This window comes from Chiloscyllium punctatum, chromosome 30 (assembly GCF_047496795.1).
Source record: "Chiloscyllium punctatum isolate Juve2018m chromosome 30, sChiPun1.3, whole genome shotgun sequence".
Lineage (NCBI taxonomy): Eukaryota > Metazoa > Chordata > Chondrichthyes > Orectolobiformes > Hemiscylliidae > Chiloscyllium > Chiloscyllium punctatum.
The window spans coordinates 23,683,839-23,696,127 of NC_092768.1; the positions used below are offsets into that span (position 1 = coordinate 23,683,839).

The 12,289-nt window shown below is 45.4% G+C and overlaps 1 protein-coding gene across 1 annotated transcript in view; it reads left to right on the forward strand.

Moving 5' to 3' along the window:
* The first annotated feature begins 2,066 nt into the window (after positions 1 to 2,066).
* LOC140455281 (butyrophilin subfamily 1 member A1-like) overlaps positions 2,067 to 12,289 on the forward strand; it is a 38,665-nt gene continuing 28,442 nt past the window's right edge. The window contains exon 1 of the mRNA XM_072550025.1: positions 2,067 to 2,202. The gene's annotated coding sequence lies outside the window, so the exon portion shown is untranslated. The remainder of the gene's footprint in view (positions 2,203 to 12,289) is intronic.

Sequence of the window (12,289 nt, forward strand, 5' to 3'; positions counted from 1 at the left end):
ATCCACATGACCCTCCCACCAGGGCCCTCTGTTCCTGTCGATAGAATTATAACATTAAGTCAACATTGTACCTCTTTCCTCCTTCTGTTAAGACACATCACCCTCATAATCCTCTGCTTCAACTCAGTCTGTCACTTGTCTGCCTACTTTCTCACCCAGGATATCAGAGATGGCTTGTGAACAAGACTCCTGTCATCCATCAGTTTTGGAAGAGAATGTGGTGGGGGAGGGGTTTGTGATCAGTAAGTTTGTATATGGCACAGGGATTGGCTGGGTGGTGAATAGTGAGGAAGAAGGTTTGAGCTTCAAGGAAGATAAAGGTGGGTTGGTCAGAATGGTAGATCAAATGGGAGGTGGTGCGCTGTAAGAAGTAACAGGATAAGGCATTTCTCAATGAATGACAGGAGACTCGGAAGCTCAGAGAAACCGAGGGATCTTTGGATGCCTGTTCACAGATCCTTAAAGGTGGCAGGACAGGTTAACAGGGTCGTTCATCAGTTAATGTCCAAGAGCAGGGAGGTTAAATTGGAGCTGTAAAACCTTTGGTCAGGTCACAGTTGGAGTACTGTGTGGAGTTTTGTTCACCTCACTACAGGAGGTGATTTCCCTGGAGGCAGGTACAGAGGAGATTCACCAGGATGTTGTCCAGTTTGAAGCCTTTTCCCTTTGGGCTGTGCTAGATAAGCTTGGGTTGTGTTCTTTCGAGCAGAAAAAGCTGAGGGGGGAACCTGATTGAGGACCTAATGTGGGCATAGACAGGCAGTCAAGATTAGAGTGTTGCTGGAAAAGCACAGCAGGTCAGGCAGCATCCGAGGAGCAGGAAAATTGATGTTACGGGCAGGAGCCCTTCATCAGGAATGAGGCTGGAAGATTCGGGGATGGAGAGATAAATGGGAGGGGTTGGGGCTGGGGAGAAGGAAGCTGAGAGTGCAATAGGTGGATGGAGGAAGGGGTAAAGGTGATAGGTCGGAGAGGAGAGTGGAGCGGATAGGTGCGAAGGAAGATTGGCAGGTCGGACAGGTCATGAGGGTGGTGCTGGGGTGGAAGTTTGGAACTGGGGTAAGGTGGGGGGAGGGGAAATGAGGAAACTGGTGGCTCCCCCTCCCACTCTGCCGAGGACATGCAAGTCCTGGGCCTCCTCCACCACTGCTCCCTCACCACCAGACGCCTGGAGGAAGAACACCTCATCTTCCACCTTGGAACACTTCAACCCCAGGACATCAATGTGGACTTCAACAGCTTCCTCATTGAATGTGACAGTCAGTGATTACTGATTCATTTGAAAACACGGCTTTCATCCTAAAAGGTTTGAGAACTGCTGATCTAACCTGTCAAACCTTCACCAACATTTCAAAGAAGAGACAAATCAGGCTGACCTTTAATCACTCACCAGTGATAACCATGGGAGAAAGTGAGGACTGCAGATGCTGGAGATCAGCATCGAGAGTGTGGCACTGGAAAAGCACAGTAGGTCAGGCAGCATCCAAGGAGCAGGAGAATCGACAGTTCATCACGAAATCCATACCCAAGGATAAAGTGGAAAGCCATTGTATGACAGGTCAGGAGGACTGGAAATCAAAGATCATTTCCTGACTAGAATGAATGGTAGCTCGGTGTCAAACCGATTCTATCTTTGCACCATTTGCTAATGTTACTCATCTTTCAGTGCGGTTTATGGAGAGCCAGCACAGTGTTTCCAATAGGAATCAATAAGGTTAAGGCCGAAAAATGTATAACCAAGTGAGAGAAACCCCTTCACACAGAGTGTTGTGAGGATGTGAATTTCTCTTACAGGTTTAGTGACTGAGGTTCAATGTTGTGGAGTGACAGGTCTTTCTCAAACTCTGCCTCAATGCAGATCCCTCAGAGCAGTCAGAGGCTGAAATTCAAAGTGTAGCCTGGAACATAATTCTGTTCCCGCCGTGAAATATATACACACAGACTTCATCAACTAAAGACATTTATTGAGGTGACCATGAATTTTATCAACATTATTAATTTTCGGTGGATTATTGTTTAAGGAGCAGTTTCCCTGCAGTTACACATTTGGCCGAAGGACGGAGCAAAACCCAAAGAGTGAATTCAGTCAAAACCGAAAGGAACTTTTCTCAGGGAGGGGCTGCTGTTGTGAAAGTCTTTACTTTTTACAGATCTGTCGGGAAAAGGCGGAAAATGTTCGGTCAGATTGTGGGAAAGTAAGAGGTGAGTCCCAAATCCTCTTTAATTTCAGGAAGGGGTCATTCCCAGTGGGATCGGGTGGATATTATTCCCGCTGAAAGATCCCAATCAAATCCAAGGAGTTGAACGGGGAGCCGCTGGGGATTGTCCAGGGAAAAGGTGTGAACTTTCTCCAATGTCTCTGATCAGCTGAACAGAGCCTGGAGCTGGCTCCTGTCAGTATAAGGGAACAGGAGGGAGAGGCAATCTGCAACATTAAAGTCTCAGGGTCAAACACAGCGACTGGAGACGGAAGGAAAAAGGAGGAACATAGTGAGGGCCATGAGACAGAACCTGACCCACTGGGGTTTTTATTTAGAGAGAAATAATTCAATCCTGGAGATAGTTGTGACGCTTCATTTCCTGAAATAAACTTTAATTGAAGAGTTTCTCTTGTGCTGAGTCCATTCTCCGATTCCATTCTTTCCCCTTTCCGGTTTTCTGTCTCCACCATCGACAGCAGTGACTCCAGCTTCCCAGGGTCTAACCTCCGCCACTCCTTCCCTCCCTCAATCCATTAAATCCTCTCCACTGCTCTCTGCCCCTCTCAGAGGGTTCTGAAAATCTCTCCACTTCTCTCTCATCTCGTCTCTGCCGGAGTTTTGCGGCACAGAACGAGGCCATTTTGCCCTTCGTATCCACAGTGACTCCAAAATGAACACCATTATCTCATATCTTTCCCCTTCCTTTGCACGTTATTATTTGTTCAAGTTATCATTCACTAATCTATTTAAGCTTCTGTTGACTCTGCCAAAGCTCCCTGTTCAGTCCTTACATGCTGGTCTCAAGTCACTTGCTGTGTAAAAAATATTTTTCTCACATCACGTGCGTTTATTTTTGAAATCACGTCCAATCTGCTCTATGGTTTTCCATCCTTTTACAAGTGAGAATCGTTTCCCCCAAACCCCTCTGTCCTCCCACCCATGATTTTGAAACCTCCTATCAGTCGTCCCCTGAGCTACCTTCTCTCCATGGAGAATGGTCCCAACATCTCTCATCTAACTCTGGAACTGGACTTTCTCATCTCTGGTACTATTCTTGTCAATAATAATAATAAAAGCAAACCGCAGATACTGGAGATCGGGAACATTAAAAAAAAATTGCTGGAGGAACTCAGCATATCTGGCAGCATCTGTGGAGAGAAAAGCAAAATGTGGAAGGACAAACTGTAGCAGTGCAGGCTTAGAGGGCTGAAAGGCCTGTTCCTGTTCTGTAATGTTCTTTGTTCTAGAAAACGGAGTTAGTATTTCCAGTCCAGTGATTTCTTCAGAATTCTAGGTTTCTCCAGAAAAATTTCTGAGTTTCTGCTGGGTTTCTCCAGCAACTTCTGTTTTTGTTTGTTACTGTTGTGTGTATGTTCTCAGCCTCTGTTTAAGAAAGGGCCTGTTGAAAGTACAGGGATAAGTAAGCTTTGTACAGTCGGGGAGGAGAGATCCCATGCAGACTGAGACACAGCCCAATTGACTATATGAAAACAATGAAAGAACTGCAGATGCTGGAAATCAGAAACAAAAACAGAAATTGTTGGAAAAACTCAGCAGGCCTTGCAGCATTTGTGGGAAAAAGCAGAGTTCGTGTTTCAGGTGCATTGGCCCTTCTGCAGAACTGAAGAAGGGACATTGAAGAAGGGTCACTGGACCTGAAACATTAACTCTGTTTTCATTCCACAGCCGCTGCCAGACCTGGCAAGCCAACCCAGCAATTTCTATTTTTTGTTTCTGATTGAGTATATGGTTCAGCAACGTTGGAATAGCACACTTTCGAGGGAAATCAGGAAGACAAAAAAGGGACACAAGGTAACTTTGGCAGATACGGTGAAGGAGAATCCAAAGAGGTTCTGCAAGTATATTAAGGGCAAAATAGTAAGCAGGAGCCCTTAAAGATCAATGAGGTAATCTATTGTGGAGAGATGGGTGAGTTCCTAAACAAATATTTCACAGCAGTATTTACCACGAAGGAAGATTGGAAAGCTAGGAAACTCTGAAAAATAAGTAGTCATGACTTAGAACATAGAACATTACAGTGCAATACAGGCCCTTCGGCCCTCAATGTTGTGCCGAACTGTGGAACCAATCTGAAGCCCATCTAATCTACACGATTCCATTCTCGTCCATATGCCTATTCAATGACCATTTAAATGCCCTTAAAAGTTGGTGAGTTTACTACTGTTGTAGGCAGTGCATTCCATGCCCCTTCTACTCTTTGAGTAAAGAAACTACCCCTCAATTTAAAGTTATGTCCCCTCATGCTAGTCATCACGATCCGAGGAAAAAGTGTCTCACTGACAAACCTATCTAACCCTCTGATTATCTTATATGTCTCAATTAAGTCACTTCTCAACCTTCTTCTCTCTAATGAAAACAGCCTCAAGTCCCTCAACCTTTCCTTGTAACACCTTCCCTCCATACCAGGCAACATCCCAGTAAATCTCCTCTGAACACTTTCCAAACTTCCATATCCTTCTTATAATGCGGTCACCAGAACTGTATGTAATATTCCAAGTGTGGCTGCACCAGAGTTTTGTACAGCTGTAGCATAACCTCATGGTTCCGAAGCTCAGGTCCTCTACCAATAAAAGCTAACACACCGTATGCCTTCTTATCAACCTGGGTGGCAACTTTCAAGGATCTATGTACCTGGACACCGAGATCTCTCTCGGTGGAATGAAAACAGAGTTAATGTTTCAGGTCCAGTGACCCTTCTTCAATGTCCCTTCTTCAGTTCTGCAGAAGGGCCAATGCACCTTAAACATGAACTCTGCTTTTTCCCACAAATGCTGCAAGGCCTGCTGAGTTTCCCCATCTCCATGACCAAGAATCTTACCATTAGCCCAGTACTCTGCATTCCTATTACTCCTTCCAAAGTGAATCACCTCCCACATTTCTGCATTAAACTCCATTTGTCACCTCTTCGCCCAGCTTACCTATGTCTCTCTGTAACCTACAACATCCATCATCACTATCCACTATCTACCGACCTTACTGTTATTAACAAGTTTACTAACCCATCATTCTATGACCTCATCCAGGTCAATTATCTAAATAACAAACAACAGAGGACCCAAAACATATCCTTGCAGTATCCCACGAGTAATGAACTCCAGGATGATATATTTCCCATCAACACCACCCTCTGTCTTCTTTCAGCTAGCCAATTTCTGATCCGCTAAATCGCCTTCAATCCCACGCCTCTGTATTTTGTGCAATAGCCTACCGTGGGGAACTTTATCAAACGCCTTACTGCAATCCATGTATACCACATTCATCTGTTTGGTCACCTTCTCAAAGAACTCAGTAAGGTTTTTGAGACACGACCTACCCTTCACAAAACCGTGATGACTATCCCTCTCTGGATGATTATAAGTCCTATCTCTTATAACCCTTTCCAACACTTTACCCACAACTGAAGTAGCACTCACCAGGTCGATAATTTCCAGGAGTGTCTTCTACTCCCCATAAAACATGGAACATTACAGCGCAGTACAGGTCCTTTGGCACTTGATGTTGCGCCGACCTGTGAAATTAATCTGACGCCCATCTAACCTATACCATTCCCTTATTATCTATATGTATGTCCAACGCCCATTTAAATGCCCTTAGTGTCAGCGAGTCGACTACTGTTGCAGGCAGGCTGTTCCATGCCCCTACTACTCTCTGAGTAAAGAAACTGCCCCTGATATCTGTCCTAAATCATTCACCCCTCAATTTAAAGCTATGTCCCTTTGTGTTAGCCTTCACCACCTGAGAAAAGTCTCTCACTGTCCACCCTATCTAACCCTCTGATTATCTTGTACCTCTCGATGAGGTCACTGTCATGGAAATTAAATCAACTCAACTCAATTGCTAGCAAGAGCAAAGAGAAAGTTTTATTTTTTAAAACCTCCACATGCAGGGGACAGATACACTTGGCAAAAATGCCTTGTGTAGGGGCCGTGAACAAAATTCACATATTCTTTTTATACCATTCTTATCACACGCTCAAGGACAAGGGCTGGGAAACAGTTGAGTTCTTGTTTTCTCATTCCCTTGCTGTGGACATAATTGTCTTTATGTTTTCCTTAGCCTTTTGCTGAATTTGACTGCTCACAAGGCCAGGTTGAAGGTTTACAAAGTTCAGCAAAGACAAGCTGTCTTCCTGGCTGCAGAACTCAGCAAAGTGTTTGCAAAGTTCAGAAAAATGTTAAATTTAGCAAAACATTCTCTTTCAGATTTCACTGTAAATGTTAATTTTGTTAATTTTCCATTACAGTCACCTCTCAACCTTCTTCTCTCCAATGAAAACAGCCTTATTTCCCTCAGCCATCTCTTATGAGACCTTCCTTCCATACCAGGCAACATCCTAGAAAATGCTGTGGGGCAGCATGGTGGCTCAGTAGTTAGCACCGCTGCCTCATAGCTCCAGGGTCCCAGGTTCCATTCCAGCTTCAGGTGACTGTCTGTCTGGAGTTTGCACATTCTCCCTGTGTCTGCGTGGGTTTCCTCCGGGTGCTCTGGTTTCCTCCCACAGTCCAAAGATGTGCTGGTTAGGTGAATTGACCATGCTAAATTGCCCATAGTGTTAGGTGCATTAGTCAGAGGGAAATGGGTCTGGGTGTGTTACTGTTCGGAAGGTCGGTGTGGACTTGTTGGGCTGAAGGGCCTGTTTCCATACTATAAAGAATCTAATCTAATCTAAATCTCCTCTGAACCCTTTCAAAAGCTTTCACATCCTTCCTATAATGCAGTGACCAGATCTGTATGCAGACTCCAGCTGTGGCCTTACCAGTGTCTTGTACAGCTGAAGCATGACCTCGTGGCTCCGAAACCCAATCCCCCAACCAACAAACACCAACACACCATATGCCTTCTTAACAAGCCTATCAAAGTGGGTGGCAACTTTCAGGGATTTATGCACCTGGACACTGAGATCTCTCTGTTCATCTGCACTGCCAAGAATTTTACCATTAGCCCAATACTCTGCCTTCCTGTTATTTCTTCCAAAGTGAATCACCTCCCACATTTCCACATTAAATTCCATTTGCCGCTTCGCAGCCCAGCTCTATCTTATCTATGTCCCTCTGTAACCCACAATATCCTTCAGCACTATCCACATCTCTGCCTCCCTTCTTGAACAAGGCAACAACATTTGCTATCCTCCAGTCTTCTGGCACTGTTCTTGTAGACAATGACAACTTAAAGATCAAAGCCAAAGGCTCGGCAATCTCCTCCCTGGCTTCCCAGAGAATCCTAGGATAAGTCCTATCTATCCCAGGAGACTTACCTATTTTTAAACTTTCCAGAATTGCTAAAACCTCCTCCTCATGCACCTCAATCCCATCTAGTCTAGTAGCTTATATCTCAGTATTCTTCTTGACCACATTGTCTTTTTCTAGTGTGAATACTGACTTGAAAAGAGTCTGCATTAAAGAAGAGGAGGTATCGGAGGTCCTAAAATGCATAAAGGGCTTTGGAGGCATAAAGAGGCTGGATAGGCTGTACTGTTTTTTCTCGTGCTTAGGAGGCTGAGGGGTGAGTTTATGGAGGTTTCTAAAATCATCGGGGACCTGATAAGGTGAGCAGCCAAGGTCTTTTCCACAGTGTAGGGGAGTCCAGAGCTAGAGGGCATTGGTTTAAAGTGAGAGGGGGAAGATTTAAAAGGGACCTGAGGGGTAAATTTGTAACGTAGAACTTGGTGTGAATAATTGGTACAACATTTAAATGACATTTGGACAAATACATGGATGAAACATTTTCGAGGGATATGGGCAAAATGCAGGCAAATGGGACTAGTTCAGGTTAGGAAACCTGGTCGGCATGGATGAGTTAGGCTGGGTTTCCGTGCTGCATAACTTTATGGCTGGGAAATCCTTCTTTTCTTTCTCCATTTTAAAAGTTTAAAATTTAGTTATCTAGTGGCAAGGTTGATAAGGATGCTGACTCAACTAACTGAGGGACAGTTATCAGTCAATCACCTGAAGCCTGAACAGGGTCTTAATGGGTGTTAAGTACTATTCAATTTTAACTAGAGTGAGCCATCTCAGCTCATCTCCTCTCTGTTTAAGAATGTGTGCTTTCAACAGGCTCCATCTGTAAGCTTTGCATGGTCAGGACACGGATATCCCATCCAGAGTGAGACACAGCATGCCTGAGTATATAGTTGAGGGAATTTGGAGGCAGTGTGGGCATTTGGTGCAGGGGAAGTGTTTTTCTGGTTCATTGCTTGGAAGGTTTTTTAAACAAGATAAATTGAAACCCCCAGATCAGGGGCCCAGCGCAAAGGTAACACTATGGATGAACAGTTATTTCATTGGTTGGCTATAACTACAAATCTGATTATCTATTATAGGTTACTTTCAGATCGAAGGTCAATAGGGGAAATACTTATAGGCTATAAACTAAAAGACCAGTGCAAAATTTTTAAAAATCAGGTTCAGAACTAAATGATTAAACTTGAGATGCCGGGGCAGGCGATGTATTGTAGTGGCATGAAATGGGAGCTGGTGGACTCCATTGTTGTACAGAGTGACCACATCTATATCAAGTGTATTGTTGCTTGAGGGTCTCTGGCCCAGTGCTGATGAGCTACAGTCTGAGCTTTGAACCCTGGGACACATCAGGGAGGAGGAGAGTTACCTAAACAATATGTTTCATGGCAAAGCGCAGCAGGTCAGGCAGCATCCAAGGAACAGGAGAATCGACGTTCCGGGCATGAGCCCTTCTTCAGGAATGAGGAAAGTGTGTCCAGCAGGCTAAGATAAAAGGTAGGGAGGAGGGACTTGGGGGAGGAGCGTTGGAAATGCGATCGGTGGAAGGAGGTCAAGGTGAGCGTGATAGGCAGGAGTGGGGGTGGGGGCGGGGAGGTCAGGAAGAAGATTGCAGGTTAGGAAGGTGGTGCTGAGTTCGAGGGTTGGGACTGAGACAAGGTGGGGGGAGGGGAAATGAGGAAACTGGAGAAATCGGAGTTCATCCCTTGTGGTTGGAGGGTTCCTAGGCAGAAGATGAGGCGCTCTTCCTCCAACCATCATGTTGCTATGGTCTGGCGATGGAGGAGTCCAAGGACCTGCATGTCCTTGGTGGAGTGGGAGGGGGAGTTGAAGTGTTGAGCCACGGGGTGGTTGAGTTGGTTGGTCCGGGTGTTCCAGAGGTGTTCTCTGAAATGTTCTGCAAGTAAGTGGCCTGTCTCCCCAATATAGAGGAGGCCACATTGGGTGCAGCGGATGCAGTAAATGATGTGTGTGGAGGTGCAGGTGAATTTGTGGTGGATATGGAAGGATCCTTTGGGGCCTTGGAGGGAAGTAAGGGGGGAGGTGTGGGCGCAAGTTTTGCATTTCTTGCGGTTGCAGGGGAAGGTGCCAGGAGTGGAGGTTGGATTGGTGGGGGGGTGTGGACCTGACGAGGGAGTCACGGAGGGAGTGGTCTTTTCGGAACGCTGATAGGGGAGGGGAGGGAACTATATCCCTGGTGGTGGGGTCTGTTTGGAGGTGGCGGAAATGACACCCGGACCAACCAACCCCACCACCCCGTGGCTCAACACTTCAACTCCCCCTCCCACTCCACCAAGGACATGCAGGTCCTTGGACTCCTCCATCGCCAGACCATAGCAACACAACGGTTGGAGGAAGAGCGCCTTATCTTCCGCCTAGCAACCCTCCAACCACAAGGGATGAACTCAGGTTTCTCCAGTTTCCTCATTTCCCCACCCCCCACCTTGTCTCAGTCAAATCTCTCGAACTCAGCACCACCTTCCTAACCTGCAATCTTCTTCCTGACCTCTCCGCCCTCACCGCCACTCCTGCCTATCACCCTCACCTTGACCTCCTTCCACCTATCGCATTTCCAACGCCCCTCCCCCAAGTCGCTCCTCCCTACCTTTTATCTTAGCCTGCTGGACACACTTTCCTCATTCCTGAAGAAGGGCTCATGCCCGAAACGTCGATTCCCCTGCTCCTTGGATGCTGCCTGAACTGCTGCGCTTTTCCAGCAACACATTTTCAGCTCTGATCTCCACCATCTGCAGTCCTCACTTTCTCCTCGATATGTTTCAGGAGACAGTCATACCTCTTTGATAAACAAACATTAAATTCGGTCCGTGGTCAGGAACAGGAGGGTGTGATTATGAGTAAGGCATATAGAGGAATCTAGGAGGTAATGCACTACAGCTTGTCGAACTAGTTTGAGGTTCTTGCTCCCTGTGTGGATGAGAGTGGGGCTGTAGGGAGGATAAACAAACTGAGCATAGCACCATTGTACAGGGAGCCATTCAGGAGGGCGGAGAAAAGAGAAATGTAGTTCTCATTGGGGATAAAATAGTCAAGGGAATAGAGACTGTTCTCTGTAGCCAGGGTTGACAGTTGTGAAGATCTGTCTTGTGCCTGGGTTGAGGAATTCTCATCTGAGCTGCAGAGGAACTTGGAGTGAGAGGGGAAAGATACAGCTTTTGTGGTCCATGTAGATATCAATGATATAGGCAGAAAGCAGAAAGAGATTTTGCTGAGGGAATATGTGCAGCTAGGGGCAAAAGTAAAACACAGAACCAAAAAGTTAATAATCTTTGGATTACTACCTAAACAAGGTTAAAAATCACACAACACCAGGTTAGAGTCCAACAGGTTTAATTGGAAGCACACTAGCTTTCGGAGCGACGCTCCTTCATCAGGTGATAGTGGAAGGCTCAATCGTAACACAGAATTTGTAGCAAAAATTTACAGTGTGATGTAACTGACATTATACATTGAAAAATTGATTGTCCGTTAAGCCTTTCATCTGTTAGAATACAGTGATAGTTTCACTTCTTTCATGTGTAAATCACAAAATCTTTTTCTCAAAGTTGCATTCTCGGGTTGGCTGTTAACAATGGTGATAGCTAGACAATATGTTGAAGGTGCAACATATTGTAAATGAATGGTTTAAAGATTGATGTGAAAGAAATGGGTAAAAATTCATGGGGCATTGGCACCAGTACTGAGGAAGGAGAGAGCTGTTCTGATGGTGATCTTTTAAAAATCACTGGAGTCGGGAAAGGTGCCAAAGGACTGGAAAATGGCTAATATAACACCCTATTTAAGAAGGAAGGGAGACAGAAGACAGGAGACCATAGGCCAGTTAGCCTGAACCTAGTCGTTTGTAAGATTTTAGACACCATTATTAAGGATGAGATTGTGGGTACTTTGAAGGACTTGGTAAAATAGGGCCGAGTTAGCATGGCTTCATTAAAGGGAGGTCATGCCTGATGAAAGTATTAGAATTCTTTGAGGAGGTAATGAGCAAGTTAGACAAAGGAGAGCCAGTGAATGTGATGTGTTTGGATTTCCAGAAGGCTTTTGACAAGGTATTGCACAGGAGACTGTAAAATAAGACAAGGACAATGGTGTAAGGGGCAAGCTGCCGATGTGGATAGAGGATTGGCTTACTGGCAGAAGGCACAGAGGAGGGAAAAGGGGTCTTTTCCAGGGTGGCAGCTGGTGAATTGAGTTCTATAGGTATCCGTGTTGGAACCACAACTGTTCATGTTATACATTCATGATCTGGAGGAAGGAACTGAGGGCATTGTTGGGAATATTGCAGATGACCCAAAGATAAGGGAGTGTTGAGGAAGCAGAGAGAATGCAGAAGGACTTGGACAGGCCTGGAGAGCAGGAAAGAAGTGGCAGCTGGAATACAATGTGGGCAATTGTGAAGTTCTGTACTTTAGTAGGTAGACTAAAGACATATACTATTTTCTAAAAGGAAAGGCTTCAGAAATCTGAACCACGAATGGAATTGGGAGTACTTGTTCAGGATTCTCTGAAGGTGAACATGCAAGTTGAGTTGGCATTAGGAAGGCAAATGTCATGTTAGTGTTCATTTCAAGAAGGCCAGAATAGGCAGGGATGTATGGCTGAGGCTGGAGGAAGGTCAGACCATATTTGGAAAATTGTGAGCAGTTTTGGGCCCCATATTAAAGGGAAGATGTGCTGGCTTTGGAGAGAGTCCAAGGAGAGGTTAACAAGAATGATCCCAGGGCCAAAGGACTTACCAGATAAGGAGCTGTTGAGAAGTCCCGGTCAGTATTAAATAAAGTTTAGAAAGATGAATAGGGGACCTCATTGAAACTT